This window comes from Lissotriton helveticus, chromosome 8 (assembly GCF_964261635.1).
Source record: "Lissotriton helveticus chromosome 8, aLisHel1.1, whole genome shotgun sequence".
In the NCBI taxonomy this organism is placed as follows: Eukaryota; Metazoa; Chordata; class Amphibia; order Caudata; family Salamandridae; genus Lissotriton; species Lissotriton helveticus.
Window position 1 is genome coordinate 1,539,417,969 of NC_136069.1, and position 15,000 is coordinate 1,539,432,968.

At 57.4% G+C, this 15,000-nt stretch overlaps 6 non-coding genes across 6 annotated transcripts; all 6 read left to right on the forward strand.

Moving 5' to 3' along the window:
* Positions 1-3,498: 3,498 nt before the first annotated feature.
* On the forward strand, positions 3,499-3,581 carry TRNAL-CAG (transfer RNA leucine (anticodon CAG)). Its single transcript has one exon. It is a non-coding gene; the product is annotated as a tRNA-Leu (tRNA).
* A 189-nt stretch (positions 3,582-3,770) lies between these two features.
* TRNAL-AAG (transfer RNA leucine (anticodon AAG)) lies at positions 3,771-3,853 on the forward strand. Its single transcript has one exon. It is a non-coding gene; the product is annotated as a tRNA-Leu (tRNA).
* Positions 3,854-4,879: 1,026 nt separating this feature from the next.
* TRNAP-UGG (transfer RNA proline (anticodon UGG)) lies at positions 4,880-4,962 on the forward strand. Its single transcript has one exon. It is a non-coding gene; the product is annotated as a tRNA-Pro (tRNA).
* Positions 4,963-5,594: 632 nt separating this feature from the next.
* Positions 5,595-5,677, forward strand: TRNAL-CAG (transfer RNA leucine (anticodon CAG)). The gene has a single exon. It is a non-coding gene; the product is annotated as a tRNA-Leu (tRNA).
* Positions 5,678-5,866: 189 nt separating this feature from the next.
* Positions 5,867-5,949, forward strand: TRNAL-AAG (transfer RNA leucine (anticodon AAG)). The gene has a single exon. It is a non-coding gene; the product is annotated as a tRNA-Leu (tRNA).
* Positions 5,950-6,974: 1,025 nt separating this feature from the next.
* TRNAL-UAG (transfer RNA leucine (anticodon UAG)) lies at positions 6,975-7,057 on the forward strand. The gene has a single exon. It is a non-coding gene; the product is annotated as a tRNA-Leu (tRNA).
* Positions 7,058-15,000: the final 7,943 nt, after the last annotated feature.

Consider the following 15,000-nt stretch of genomic DNA (forward strand, 5'->3'; position numbering starts at 1 on the left):
GGCTCCATACGTCCCGGGCAGTCCCCCCCCCGGGCGTCCGGGGCACCCATCTCCAGGAGGCCAACAGCATGGCAAAGTACCCGGGGCGGGCTCCATGGGTCCAGGGCAGTCCTCCCCCAGGCATCCGGGGCTTCCATCTCCAGGCCAACGGCAGGTCAAAGTGCCCAGGACGGGCTCCACGGGTCCCTGGCAGTCCTCCCCCCCCCCCGGGCGTCCGGGGCTCCCTTCCCCAGGCCAACGGCATGTCAAAGTGCCCAGGATGGGCTCCACGGGCCCCGGGCGTCCGGGGCTCCCTTCCCCAGGCCAACGGCATGCCAGAGTGCCCAGGACGGGCTCCACGAGTCCCGGGCGTCCGGGGCTCCCTTCCCCAGGCCAACGGCATGCCAGAGTGCCCATGACGGGCTCCACAGGTCCCGGGTATCTGGGACTCCCTTCCCCGGGCCAACGGCATGCCGGAGTTCCCAGGACAGGCTCCACGGGTCCCGGGCGTCCGGGGCTCCCTTCCCCGGTCCGACGGCTTGTCAGAGTGCCCAGGACGGGCTCCACGGTTCCCGGGCGTCCGGGGTTCCCTTCCCCGGGTCAGCGGCATGTCAGAGTGCCCAGGACGAGTTCCACGGGTCCCGGGCAGTCCTCCCCCGGGCGTCCGGGGCTCCCTTCCCCGGGCCGTCGGCAGGTCAGAGTGCCCAGGACGGGCTCCATGGGTCCCGGGCAGTCCTCTCCCCGGGCGTCCGGGGCTCCATTCCCCGGGCCGACGGCAGATCAGAGTGCCCAGGACGGGCTCCACGGGTCCCGGGCAGTCCTCCCCCCGGGCGTCGGGCGCTCCCTTCTCCAGGCCGATGGCAGGTCAGAGTTACCAGGACGGGCTCCACGGGTCCCGGGCAGTCCTCTCCCGGGCGTACGTGGTTGTCCGACAGATTCGGGCAGATGTGCTTTTACGAACCGGATCGGAATCGGCCCAAATAATAATAATAATAATAATAATCCACATTTGTAAGGCGCACAATCACCCGTAAGGGTCTCTAGGCGCTAGGGGCGTCGGGAAGATTAAGCAAGCTATTGCCCAGAGTCACATGGTGCTGGGCTAATCTGCGGCCGGTGCCGGGGATCGAACCCTGATCTCTGGGATGCTCGAGGGTTACTACGCGCTCTACAAAAACCTTAAATAAAAAAATCTCCAGATTCCGGAGTCAGCCGCCCTAGCCGCGGCGCCAGCTATTTCCCAGAGTCACCTGGTGCTGGGCTAATCTGCCGCCGGTGCCGGGGATCGAACCGTGATCTCCAGATTCCGGAGTCAGCCTCCCTAGCCACGGCGCCAGCTATTTCCCTGAGTCACGTGGTGCTGGGCTAATCTGCGGCCGGTGCCGGGGATCGAACCCTGATCTCTGGGATGCTCGAGGGTTACTACGCGCTCTACAAAAACCTTAAATAAAAAAATCTCCAGATTCCGGAGTCAGCCGCCCTACCCGCGGCGCCAGCTATTTCCCAGAGTCACCTGGTGCTGGGCTAATCTGCCGCCGGTCCCGGGGATCGAACCGTGATCCCCAGATGGGGATATCCCAAAAATCTGGCATGGATACGGCCCGCCAGGACAGGTTTGGGCACCCCTGGCCTAAGATGTGTGTTTTTTTTGTTCACACTATCTTTCTCACTATGTAGATGGACAAGCAACATGTGGTCAGGATGGCCGAGTGGTCTAAGGCGCTGCGTTAAGGCCGCAGTCTCTCCTGGAGGCGTGGGTACGAATCCCCCTTCTGACAAAACTTTAAGTCCATTTTGTCTCTGCGTTCCTTCAGAATCTCAGCTAAACATTGGCAGTGCATATAATATCTGAATAAGTACCAAACTTCAGTTTCAACTGCAAATGAATTTGCCTAATTCTGTCTTCAAGCTCTTATAATATTCTTCTAGCACTAGTGGTGTTTTATGTGTTTTTTGGGGGGTGCCTAAAAAATCCCTTTTATTGAAGAAATGGCTTACATTCAGTCTTGTGATATTTTTGGTTTCCAATAAGTAGATTTTTAATTTTATGTAACCTCATTTTCTAATGATCCATTCAAGAGATGTTCCCACTATGAAATGAAGAGCAAGGGGAAAGAGCACAAATGATAGAGCGAGTGAGTGAGATGGGGTGTTGAGGAAGGAGAGAATGAAACAAAGACAGAGTGAGTGAACGGCAGGTAGGCATAGAAGAGGAGACTAGAAGTGAAAGTGACTTGCCTTTCCCTGCTCTTGACCTCCCACCCATCTCAAACCAATCACAAACATACCTTCTATGCAACGTTGGTATGCAGAACTTCACTCCTCAGCCAGTGAGGGTGAGTCCCAAGCCAGGGGCTAGAGAGCAAAAGAATGGATGTGCTCAGACGTTCCTTGCTAGGGACAGTTGATCTGAAACAAGGCCTGCTCTCTTGTTTCCAGCAAGGAACTAGAAATTCTGCATGAATCTGCAAGGCACATTGACAGCATAAATTTGCATAAACTGCCCCACCTTCTGCCTTCCTACTTCCTGAGCACTAGTTGTTTGTGTATAAAGAGAGAGGTCGCAGGCAAGATAATTTTGTGAGTAGGATACAGAACCCTAAATAGCTGGTGAGAGGTATAAGTTATTCTAAAAGCATAAAAACAGTACACCTGTGAAATGAAATGCTTTCATATGTGATCTTCTGTGTTTATTGTCCTGTGCAAAAAGTTGCACCTTGTGTTTGAAGGTTGAAATTATTTCAAGCTTGCATGGACGCAGAAATTTCTGAGTGACTTTTATACATTTCTTAGGACTCTTCACTGTCAGGATGGCCGAGTGGTCTAAGGCGCTGTGTCTAGGCTGCAGTCTCCTCTGAAGGCGTGGGTTCGAATCCCACTTCTGAAATGACTTTTGGAGATATAATCTTCTTCATCAGGATAACATCTGATGGAAGTTGCATCTGTTCATCTTCACCTGGGACGTTATTCTGTCCTCGTCTAGTCAAGAGAGCTTGGGTTTCTCATATATTTCTGTTGTACAAAGTCTTGCTGATAAAGTGCAATCCTTACCAAATGAGCTTATGACCCATGTAAGAGCTCATCTAGAAGAGTCATTCTCTTGTATTCCCTGGCCAGACAGGCCATACAAATTTGGAAGAATGCCAAGCACCTGGTAGACAGCTGGACTCCAGCACACTTACAGCAATTTCCTCAGGGCAGTGATCAGGGGCTGCTTAGATTTGCGAATTCCACCCTATGTTGTGACATTGAGATCCCTTGTTGAATTTGCTTTAGTCAGCCAAGATGTGGCTGTTGACTCAATTTCAAAGCAGCTTTAGGCCGTTCAAGTGGCTGGTGAATAGCACTTTCTCTTTGTACGCTTTAAAGGTCTAAAGAGTTCTTCATAGGTACTGCTCTGTATGGATTGTTCAAAGATCTGTTGGAAATGCTTGTAATGGGATAAATAAATTGAGGGCATGCCTTTTCAGTACCAAACTTGCATAGCTGTCTGGCTTGTGGAAGGTGCTGCAACTGCAAGTCAGGATGGCTGAGTGGTCTAAGGCGCTGCGTTCAGGTCGCAGTCTCTTCTGGAGGCGTGGGTTCAAATCCCACTTCTGACAAACCTGTGTTTAATCTTCTTTTTTCTTGAGGGAGAAAATCAGATCATTTCCCTCACATGGGCTTATATGGTTGTCTTTTTGGAAAAGTGCAGTGAGTTTTTTTCTTGCTATAGCCACTCATGGCCTAAGATGTGTGTTTTTTTTGTTCACACTATCTTTCTCACTATGTAGATGAACAAGCAACATGTGGTCAGGATGGCCGAGTGGTCTAAGGCGCTGCGTTAAGGCCGCAGTCTCTCCTTGAGGCGTGGGTTCGAATCCCACTTCTGACAAAACTTTAAGTCCATTTTGTCTCTGCGTTCCTTCAGAATCTCAGCTAAAAATTGGCAGTGCATATAATATCTGAATAAATACCAAACTTCAGTTTCAACTGCAAATGAATTTGCCCAATTCTGTCTTCAAGCTCTTATAATATTCTTCTAGCACTAGTGGTGTTTTATGTGTTTTTTGGGGGGTGCCTAAAAAATCCCTTTTATTGAAGAAATGGCTTACATTCAGTCTTGTGATATTTTTGGTTTCCAATAAGTAGATTTTTAATTTTATGTAACCTCATTTTCTAATGATCCATTCAAGAGATGTTTCCACTATGAAATGAAGAGCAAGGGGAAAGAGCACAAATGATAGAGCAAGTGAGTGAGATGGGGTGTTGAGGAAGGAGAGAATGAAACAAAGACAGAGTGAGTGAACGGCAGGTAGGCATAGAAGAGGAGACTAGAAGTGAAAGTGACTTGCTTTTCCCTGCTCTTGACCTCCCACCCATCTCAAACCAATCACAAACATACCTTCTATGCAACGTTGGTATGCAGAACTTCACTCCTCAGCCAGTGAGGGTGAGTCCCAAGCCAGGGGCTAGAGAGAAAAAGAATGGATGTGCTCAGACGTTCCTTGCTAGGGACAGTTGATCTGAAACAAGGCCTGCTCTCTTGTTTCCAGCAAGGATCTAGAAATTCTGCATGAATGTGCAAGGCACATTGACAGCATAAATTTGCATAAACTGCCCCACCTTCTGCCTTCCTACTTCCTGAGCAGTAGTTGTTTGTGTATAGAGAGAAAGGTCGCAGGCAAGGTAATTTTGTGAGTAGGATACAGAACTCTAAATAGCTGGTGAGAGGTATAAGTTATTCTAAAAGCATAAAAACAGTACACCTGTGAAATTAAATGCTTTCATATGTGATCTTCTGTGTTTATTGTCCTGTGCAAAAAGTTGCACTTTGTGTTTGAAGGTTGAAATTATTTCAAGCTTGCATGGACGCAGAAATTTCTGAGTGACTTTTATACATTTCTTAGGACTCTTCACTGTCAGGATGGCCGAGTGGTCTAAGGCGCTGTGTTTGGGCCGCAGTCTCCTCTGGAGGCGTGGGTTCGAATCCAACTTCTGACATGACTTTTGGAGATATAATCTTCTTCATCAGGATAACATCTGATGGAAGTTGCATCTGTTCTTCTTCACCTGGGACGTTATTCCGTCCTCGTCTAGTCAAGAGAGCTTGGGTTTCTCATATATTTCTGTTGTACAAAGTCTTGCTGATAAAGTGCAATCCTTACCAAATGAGCTTAGGACCCATGTAAGAGCTCATCTAGAAGAGTCATGCTCTTGTATTCCCTGGCCAGACAGGCCATGCAAATTTGGAAGAATGCCAAGCAACTGGTAGACAGCTGTACTCCAGCACACTTACAGCAATGTCCTCAGGGCTGTGATCAGGGGCTGCTTAGATTTTCGTATTCCACCCTATGTTGTGACATTGAGCTCCCTTGTTGAATTTGCTTTAGTCAGCCAAGATGTGGCTGTTGACTCAATTTCAAAGCAGCTTTGGGCCGTTCAAGTGGCTGGTGAATAGCACTTTCTCTTTGTACGCTTTAAAGGTCTAAAGAGTTCTTCATAGGTACTGCTCTGTATGGATTGTTCAAAGATCTGTTGGAAATGCTTATAATGGGATAAATAAATTGAGGGCATGCCTTTTCGGTACCAAACTTGCATGGCTGTCTGGCTTGTGGAAGGTGCTGCAAATGCAAGTCAGGATGTCCGAGTGGTCTAAGGCGCTGCGTTCAGGTCGCAGTCTCTTCTGGAGGCGTGGGTTCAAATCCCACTTCTGACAAACCTGTGTTTAATCTTCTTTTTTCTTGAGGGAGAAAATCAGATCATTTCCCTCACATGGGCTTATATGGTTGTCTTTTTGGAAAAGTGCAGTGAGTTTTTTTCTTGCTATAGCCACTTATGGCCTAATATGTGTGTTTTTTTTGTTCACACTATCTTTCTCACTATGTAGATGGACAAGCAACATGTGGTCAGGATGGCCGAGTGGTCTAAGGCGCTGCGTTAAGGCCGCAGTCTCTCCTGGAGGCGTGGGTTCGAATCCCACTTCTGACAAAACTTTCAGTCCATTTTGTCTCTGCGTTCCTTCAGAATCTCAGCTAAAAATTGGCAGTGCATATAATATCTGAATAAATACCAAACTTCAGTTTCAACTGCAGATGAATATGCCCAATTCTGTCTTCAAGCTCCTATAATATTCTTCTAGCACTAGTGGTGTTTTATGTGTTTTTTGGGGGGTGCCTAAAAATCCCTTTTATTGAAGAAATGGCTTACATTCAGTCTTGTGATATTTTTGGTTTCCAATAAGTAGATTTTTAATTTTATGTAACCTCATTTTCTAATGATCCATTGAAGAGATGTTCCCACTATGAAATGAAGAGCAAGGGGAAAGAGCACAAATGATAGAGCGAGTGAGTGAGACGGGGTGTTGAGGAAGGAGAGAATGAAACAAAGACAGAGTGAGTGAACAGCAGGTAGGCATAGAAGAGGAGACTAGAAGTGAAAGTGACTTGCTTTTCCCTGCTCTTGACCTCCCACCCATCTCAAACCAATCACAAACATACCTTCTATGCAACGTTGGTATGCAGAACTTCACTCCTCAGCCAGTGAGGGTGAGTCCCAAGCCAGGGGCTAGAGAGAAAAAGAATGGATGTGCTCAGACGTTCCGTGCTAGGGATAGTTGATCTGAAACAAGGCCTGCTCTCTTGTTTCCAGCAAGGATCTAGAAATTCTGCATGAATGTGCAAGGCACATTGACAGCATAAATTTGCATAAACTGCCCCACCTTCTGCCTTCCTACTTCCTGAGCAGTAGTTGTTTGTGTATAGAGAGAAAGGTCGCAGGCAAGGTAATTTTGTGAGTAGGATACAGAACCCTAAATAGCTGGTGAGAGGTATAAGTTATTCTAAAAGCATAAAAACAGTACACCTGTGAAATGAAATGCTTTCATATGTGATCTTCTGTGTTTATTGTCCTGTGCAAAAAGTTGCACCTTGTGTTTGAAGGTTGAAATTATTTCAAGCTTGCATGGACGCAGACATTTCTGAGTGACTTTTATACATTTCTTAGGACTCTTCACTGTCAGGATGGCCGAGTGGTCTAAGGCGCTGTGTTTAGGCCGCAGTCTCCTCTGGAGGCGTGGGTTCGAATCCCACTTCTGAAATGACTTTTGGAGATATAATCTTCTTCATCAGGATAACATCTGATGGAAGTTGCTTCTGTTCGTCTTCACCTGGGACGTTATTCTGTCCTCGTCTAGTCAAGAGTGCTTGGGTTTCTCATATATTTCTGTTGTACAAAGTCTTGCTGATAAAGTGCAATCCTTACCAAATGAGCTTATGACCCATGTAAGAGCTCATCTAGAAGAGTCATTCTCTTGTATTCCCTGGCCAGACAGGCCATACAAATTTGGAAGAATGCCAAGCACCTGGTAGACAGCTGGACTCCAGCACACTTACAGCAATTTCCTCAGGGCAGTGATCAGGGGCTGCTTAGATTTGCGAATTCCACCCTATGTTGTGACATTGAGATCCCTTGTTGAATTTGCTTTAGTCAGCCAAGATGTGGCTATTGACTCAATTTCAAAGCAGCTTTGGGCCGTTCAAGTGGCTGGTGAATAGCACTTTCTCTTTGTACTCATTAAAGGTCTAAAGAGTTCTTCATAGGTACTGCTCTGTATGGATTGTTCAAAGATCTGTTGGAAATGCTTATAATGGGATAAATAAATTGAGGGCATGCCTTTTCGGTACCCCACTTGCATGGCTGTCTGGCTTGTGGAAGGTGCTGCAAATGCAAGTCAGGATGGCCGAGTGGTCTAAGGTGCTGCGTTCAGGTCGCAGTCTCTTCTGGAGGCGTGGGTTCAAATCCCACTTCTGAGAAACCTGTGTTTAATCTTCTTTTTTCTTGAGGGAGAAAATCAGATCATTTCCCTCACATGGGCTTATATGGTTGTCTTTTTGGAAAAGTGCAGTGAGTTTTTTTCTTGCTATAGCCACTCATGGCCTAAGACAGGGGTGCCCAAATCTGTCCTGGCGGGCCGTATCCATGCCAGATTTTTGGGATATCCCCATCTGGTGATCACGGTTCGATCCCCGGCGCAGGCCGCAGATCAGAGTGCCCAGGACGGGGTCCATGTGACCCGGGCAGTCCTATCCCCTGGGTGTACGTGGTTGTCCGACATGTCGGTCGGATGTGCTTTTACGTACCGGATCGGAATCGGCCCCCATAAAATCGTACGTAAAGTATATAGCAAATCAACCTGAAATCTGCTGGGTCAGAAAGGGCTCGATTCCGATCCGTGTCGGAAGCTTAGGAGTCCGTACGAATTTGTCGGGACGGCATGGCAGAGTGCCCGGGATGGGCTCCATGGCTCTTGGGCAGTCGTCCCCCAGGCGTCCGGGCTCCATCCAGGCCGACGGCATGGCAGAGTGCCCGGGACGGGCTCCATGCGTCCCGGGCATTCGTCCCCCGGGCGTCCGGGGCTCCATCCAGGCCGGCGGCATGGCAGAGTGCCCGGGTCGGGCTCCATGCGTCCCGGGCATTCGTCCCCCGGGCGCCTGAAACTGCTGGGTCAGAAAGGGCTCGATTCCGATCCGTGTCGGAAGGTTAGGAGTCCGTACGAATTTGTCGGGACGGCATGGCAGAGTGCCCGGGATGGTCTCCATGGCTCTTGGGCAGTCGTCCCCCGGGCGCCCGGGGCTCCATCCCGGCCGATGGCATGGAAACGTGCCCAGGACGGGCTCCATGCGTCCCGGGCCTCCGTCCCCCGTGCGTCCGGGGCTCCATCCAGGCTGTCGGCATGGCAGAGTGCCCGGGACGGGCTCCATGCATCCCGGGCATTCGTCCCCCTGGCGCCCGGGGCTACATCCAGGCTGACGGTATGGCAGAGTGCCCGGGTCGGGCTCCAATGGTTTTCACGGTGGTCCTCCCCTGGGTGTCAGGGGGCTCCTGGCCGACGGCATGGAAAAGTGCCCAGGACGGGCTCCATGCGTCCCGGGCATTCGTCCCCCGGGCATCCGGGGCTCCATCCAGGCCGACGGCATGGCAGAGTGCCCGGGTCGGGCTCCAATGGTTTTCACGGTGGTCCTCCCCTGGGTGTCAGGGGGCTCCTGGCCGACGGCATGGAAACGTGCCCAGGACGGGCTCCATGCGTCCCGGGCCTCCGTCCCCCGGGCGTCCGGGGCTCCATCCAGGCTGACGGCATGGCAGAGTGCCCGGGACGGGCTCCATGCATCCCGGGCATTCGTCCCCCTGGCGCCCGGGGCTACATCCAGGCTGACGGTATGGCAGAGTGCCCGGGTCGGGCTCCAATGGTTTTCACGGTGGTCCTCCCCTGGGTGTCAGGGGGCTCCTGGCCGACGGCATGGAAAAGTGCCCAGGACGGGCTCCATGCGTCCCGGGCATTCGTCCCCCGGGCATCCGGGGCTCCATCCAGGCCGACGGCATGGCAGAGTGCCCGGGTCGGGCTCCATGGTTTCTAGGGTGGTCCTCCCCAGGGTGTCGGGGCGCTCCAGGCCGACGGCATGAAAAAGTGCCCAGGACGGGCTCTATGCGTCCTGGGCATTCGTCCCGGGACGGGGACGGGGTGGGGAAGAGTCCAGGCGGCTTCACCTCCATGCCCGGCCATCTGATCGCCCAGATTTCCTCGGCCATCTGGTCGCCCGCAACGCTTTCCTATGGGGGGGGGGACCAGATGGCCGAACTTCCCTGGAAGTCCCGATGAGGTGCCATTCGCCTCCCGGATCCCAGCGAGGGCTCCATGAGGTCGGGTTCTTTCACGCCTTGGGTCCCCTCTGTCACCTCGCGTGCACAGATTGCAAGAAAGGGGGGGAATTTCCCTCCGGATTACTAGGGGCAGGGTACGCCCGGACACCCCTCCAGGGCTGGTGGTTCTCTGCCATGGGGACCAGATAGGCTAAGCCTGGGCAACACCTCCCTAGGCCACCCGGGGCTTCCTTCCTCCAGGCCAACTGCATGTCAAATTGCCCAGGACGGGCTCCATGACTCTTGGGCAGTCGTCCCCCTGGCGTCCGGGGCTCCATCCAGGCCGACGGCATGGCAGAGTGCCCGGGACGGGCTCCATGCGTCCCGGGCCTTCGTCCCCCGGGCGTCCGGGGCTCCATCCAGGCTGACAGCATGGCAGAGTGTCCGGGTCGGGCTCCATGGTTTTCAGGGTGGTCCTCCCCTAGGTGTCGGGGCGCTCCAGGCCAATGGCATGGAAAAGTGCCCAGGTCGGCCTCCATGCGTCCCGGGCATTCGTCCCCCGGGCGTCCGGGGCTCCATCCAGGCTGACGGCATGGGAGAGTGCCCGGGTCGGGCTCCATGGTTTTCAGGGTGGTCCTCCCCTGGGTGTCGGGGCGCTCCAGGCCAATGGCATGGAAAAGTGCCCAGGACGGGCTCCATGCGTCCCGGGCATTCGTCCCGGGACGGGGACGGGGGACAGGGTCGGGAGAGTCCAGGCGGCTTCACTTCCGTGTCCAGCCATCTGATCGCCCGGATTCCCTCAGCCATCTGGTCGCCCGGATCCCCTCGGGCATCTGGTCGCCCGCAACGCTTTCCTATGGGGCGACCAGATGGCCGAACTTCCCTGGAAGTCCCGATGAGGTGCCATTCGCCGCCCGGATCCCAGGGAGGGCTCCAGGAGGTCGGGTACATTCGCGCCTTGGGTCCCCTCTGTCACCTCGCGTGCACAGATTACAAGAAAAGGGGGTAATTTTCCTCCGGATTACTAGGGAGAAGGGTACGCCCGGACACCCCTCCGAGGCTGGTGGTTCTCTGCCATGGGGACCAGATGGGCTATGCCTGGGCAACACCTCCCAAGGCCACCCGGGGCTTCCTTCCTCCAGGCCAACTGCATGTCAAATTGCCCAGGACGGGCTCCATGGCTCCTGGGCAGTCGTCCCCCGGGCGTCCGGGGCTCCATCCAGGCTGACGGCATGGAAAAGTGCCCAGGACAGGCTCCATGCGTCCCGGGCATTCATCCCCCGGGCGTCCGGGGCTCCATCTAGGCTGACAGTATGGAAGAGTGCCCAGGTCGGGCTCCATGGTTTTCACGGTGGTCCTCCCCTGGGTGTCTGGGGGCTCCAGGCCAAATGCATGGAAAAGTGCCCAGGACGGGCTCCATGCGTCCAGGGCATTCGTCCCCTGGGCGTCCGGGGCTCCATCTAGGCTGACGGTATGGCAGAGTGCCCAGGTCGGGCTCCATGGTTTTCACGGTGGTCCTCCCCTGGGTGTCTGGGGGGGGCTCCAGGCCGAAGGCACGGAAAAGTGCCCAGGACGGGCTCCATGCGTCCCTGGCATTCGTCCCCCGGGCGTCCGGGGCTCCATCCAGGCTGACGGCATGACAGAGTGCCCGGGTCGGGCTCCATGGGTCCCGGGCAGCCCTCCCCCGGGCGTCCGGGGCTCCCACCGCCAGGCCGACGGCATGTCAAAGTGTCCAGGACGGGCTCCATGAGTCCGGGCAGTCCTCCCCCGGGCATCCGGGACACCCATCTCCAGGAGGCCAACGGCATTGGCAAAGTACCCAGGACGGGCTCCATGGGTCCCGGGCAGCTTCCCCCGGGCGTCCGGGGCACCCACCTCCAGGCCGACGGCATGTCAAAGTACCCAGGACGGGCTCCACGGGTCCCGGGCATTCCTCCCCCAGGTCGTCCGGGCCCTAGAGCTCCGGTGGTCCAACCTGCGCCTGAGGCCCAGCCGGGGTCCAAGAGCCCTGCCTTGCGTGGGCAGGCAGTCAGGAACCCTACCGCGAAGGCTTGGGATGGATGGGGAGCTGGGAGTCCTTTCGATCCCGGCCCTCTGGTCGCCCGCGATGCTTTCCAATGGGGCGACCAGATGGCCGGGCTTCCCTGGAAGTCCCGATGAGGTGCCATTCGGCTCCCGGATCCCAGCTAGGGCTCCATGAGGTCGGGTTCTTTTACGCCTTGGGTCCCCTCTGTCACCTCGCGTGCACGGATTGCAAGAAAGGGGGGTAATTTCCCTCCGGATTACTAGGGACAGGGTACGCCCAGACACCTCTCCAGGGCTGGTGGTTCTCTGCCCGGGGGACCAGATGAGATATGCCTGGGCAACACCTCCCCCTGGCGTCTGGGGGCTCCATTCTCCGGGCCAACGGCATGGCTCAATGCCCAGGACGGGCTCCACGTGTCCCGGACAGACCTCCCCTGGGCGTCCGGGGCTCCCACCTCCAGGCCGACGGCATGTCACACTGCCCAGGACGGGCTCCATGGGCCCCGGACAGACCTCCCCCGGGCGTCCGGGGCACCCATCTCCAGGAGGCCAACGGGATGGCAAAGTACCCGGGAAGGGCTCCACGGGTCCCGGGCAGCCTTCCCCCGGGCGTCCAGGGCTCCCACCTCCAGGCCGACGGCATGTCACACTGCCCAGGACGGGCTCCATGGGCCCCGGACAGACCTCCCCCGGGCGTCCGGGGCACCTATCTCCAGGAGGCCAACGGGATGGCAGAGTAACCGGGAAGGGCTCCATGGGTCCCGGGCAGCCCTCCCCCGGGCGTCCGGGGCTCCCACCTCCAGGACGACGGCATGTCAAAGTGCCCAGGGCGGGCTCCACGGGCCCCGGGCAGCCCTCCCCCCCGGGCGTTCGGGGCACACATCTCCAGGAGGCCAACGGCGTTGCAAAGTACCCGGAAAGGGCTCCACGGGTACCGGGCAGTCCTCCCCCCGGGCGTCCGGGGCACCCATCTCCATGAGGCCAACGGCATTGGCAAAGTACCCGGGAAGGGCTCCACGGGTCCCGACCAGGCTTCCCACGGGCGTCCCGGGCACCCTCCTCCAGGCCGACGGCATGTCAAAGTGTCCAGGACGGGCTCAATGGGTCCCGGGCAGCCCGCTCCCGGGCGTCCGGGGCTCCCACCTCCAGGCCGACGGCATGTCAAAGAGCCCAGGACGGGATCCACGGGTACCGGGCAGTCCTCCCCCGGGCGTCCGGGGCTCCCATCTCCAGGCCAACGGCATGGCTCAATGCCCAGGACGGGCTCCATGGGTCCCGCGCAGGCCTCCCCCGGGCGTCCGGGGCAACCATCTCCATGAGGCCAACGGCATTGGCAAAGTACCCGGGAAGGGCTCCACGGGTCCCGGGCAGGCCTCCCCCGGGCGTCCAGGGCACCCACCTCCAGGCCGACGGCATGTAAAAGTGCCCAGGACGGGCTCCATGGGTCCTGGGCAGCCCGCCCCCGGGCATCTGGGGCACCCATCTCCAGGAGGCCAACGGCGTTGCAAAGTACTCGGGAAGGGCTCCACGGGTACCGGGCAGTCCTCCCCCGGGCGTCCGGGGGCTCCCTTCTCCAGGCCAACGGCATTGTTCAATGCCCAGGACGGGACGTCAAGTGGCCAGGACGGGCTCCATGCGTCCCGGGCATTCGTCCTGGGACGGGGACGGGGTGGGGAAGAGTCCAGGCGGCTTCACCTCCATGCCCGGCCATCTGATCGCCCATATTCCCTCGGCCATCTGGTCGCCCGGATCCCCCTCGGGCATCTGGTTGCCCGCAACGCTTTCCTATGGGGGGGGACCAGATGGCCGAACTTCCCTGGAAGTCTTAATGAGGTGCCATTCGCCTCCCGGATCCCAGCGAGGGCTCCATGAGGTCGGGTTCTTTCACGCCTTGGGTCCCCTCTGTCACCTCGCGTGCACAGATTGCAAGAAAGGGGGGTAATTTGCCTCCGGATTACTATGGGGCAGGGTATACCCGGACACCCCTCCAGGGTTGGTGGTTCTCTGCCATGGGGACCAGATGGGCTATGCCTGGGCAACACCTCCCTAGGCCACCCGGGGCTTCCTTCCTCCAGGCCAACTACATGTCAAATTGCCCAGGACGGGCTCCATGGCTCTTGGGCAGTCGTCCCCCGGGCGTCCGGTGCTCCATCCAGGCCGACGGCATGGCAGAGTGCCCGGGACAGGCTCCATGCGTCCCGGGCCTTCGTCCCCCCCGGGCGTCTGGGGCTCCATCCAGGCTGACGGCATGGCAGAGTGCCCGGGTCGGGCTCCATGGTTTCCACGGTGGTCCTCCCCTGGGTGTCGGGGCGCTCCAGGCCGACGGCATGGCAGAGTGCCCGGGACGGGCTCCTTGCGTCCCGGGCCTTCGTCCCCCGGGCACCCGGGGCTCCATCCGGGCTGACGGCATGGCAGAGTGCCCGGGACGGGCTCCATGCGTCCCGGGCATTCGTCCCCCGGGCGTCCGGGGCTCCATCCGGGCTGACGGCATGTCAGAGTGCCCAGGACGGGCTCCACGGGTCCCGGGCATCCGGGCCTCCCTTTCCCCGGGCCAACGGCTTGTCAGAGTGCCCAGGACGGGCTCCACGGGCCCCGGGCATCTGGGGTTCCCTTCCCCGGGCCAGCGGCATGTCAGAGTGCCCAGGACGGGCTCCACGGGCCCCGGTCATCCGGGGCACCCTTCCCCGGGCCAGCGGCATGTCAGAGTGCCCAGGACCAGTTCCACGGGTCCCGGGCAGTCCTCCCCCGGGCGTCCGGGGCTCCCTTCCCCGGGCCAAAGCATTTCAGAGTGCCCAGGACGGGCTCCACGGGTCCCGGGCGTCCAGGGCTCCCTTCCCCGGGCCAACGGCTTGTCAGAGTGCCCAGGACGGGCTCCACGGGCCCCGGGCATCCGGGGCACCCTTCCCCGGGCCAGAGGCATGTCAGAGTGCCCAGGACGAGTTCCACGGGTCCCGGGCAGTCCTCCCCCGGGTGTCCGGGGCTCCCTTCCCCGGGCCAAAGCATTTCAGAGTGCCCAGGACGGGCTCCACGGGTCCCGGACGTCCGGGGCTCCCTTCCCCGGGCCAACGGCATACAGGAGTGCCCAGGACGGGCTCCACAGGTCCCGGTCGTCTGGGGCTCCCTTCCCCGGGCCAACAGCTTGTCAGAGTGCCCAGGACGGGCTCCACGGGTCCCGGGCAGTCCTCCCCCGGGCCAACAGCAGGTCAGAGTGCCCAGGACGGGCTCCACGGGTCCCGGGCAGCCCGCCCCCCGGGCGTTCGGGGCCCCCATCTCCAGGAGGCCAACAGCGTTGCAAAGTACCCGGGAAGGGCTCCACGGGTACCGGGCAGTCTTCCCCCGGGCGTCCGGGGGCTCCCTTCTCCAGGCCAACGGCATGGT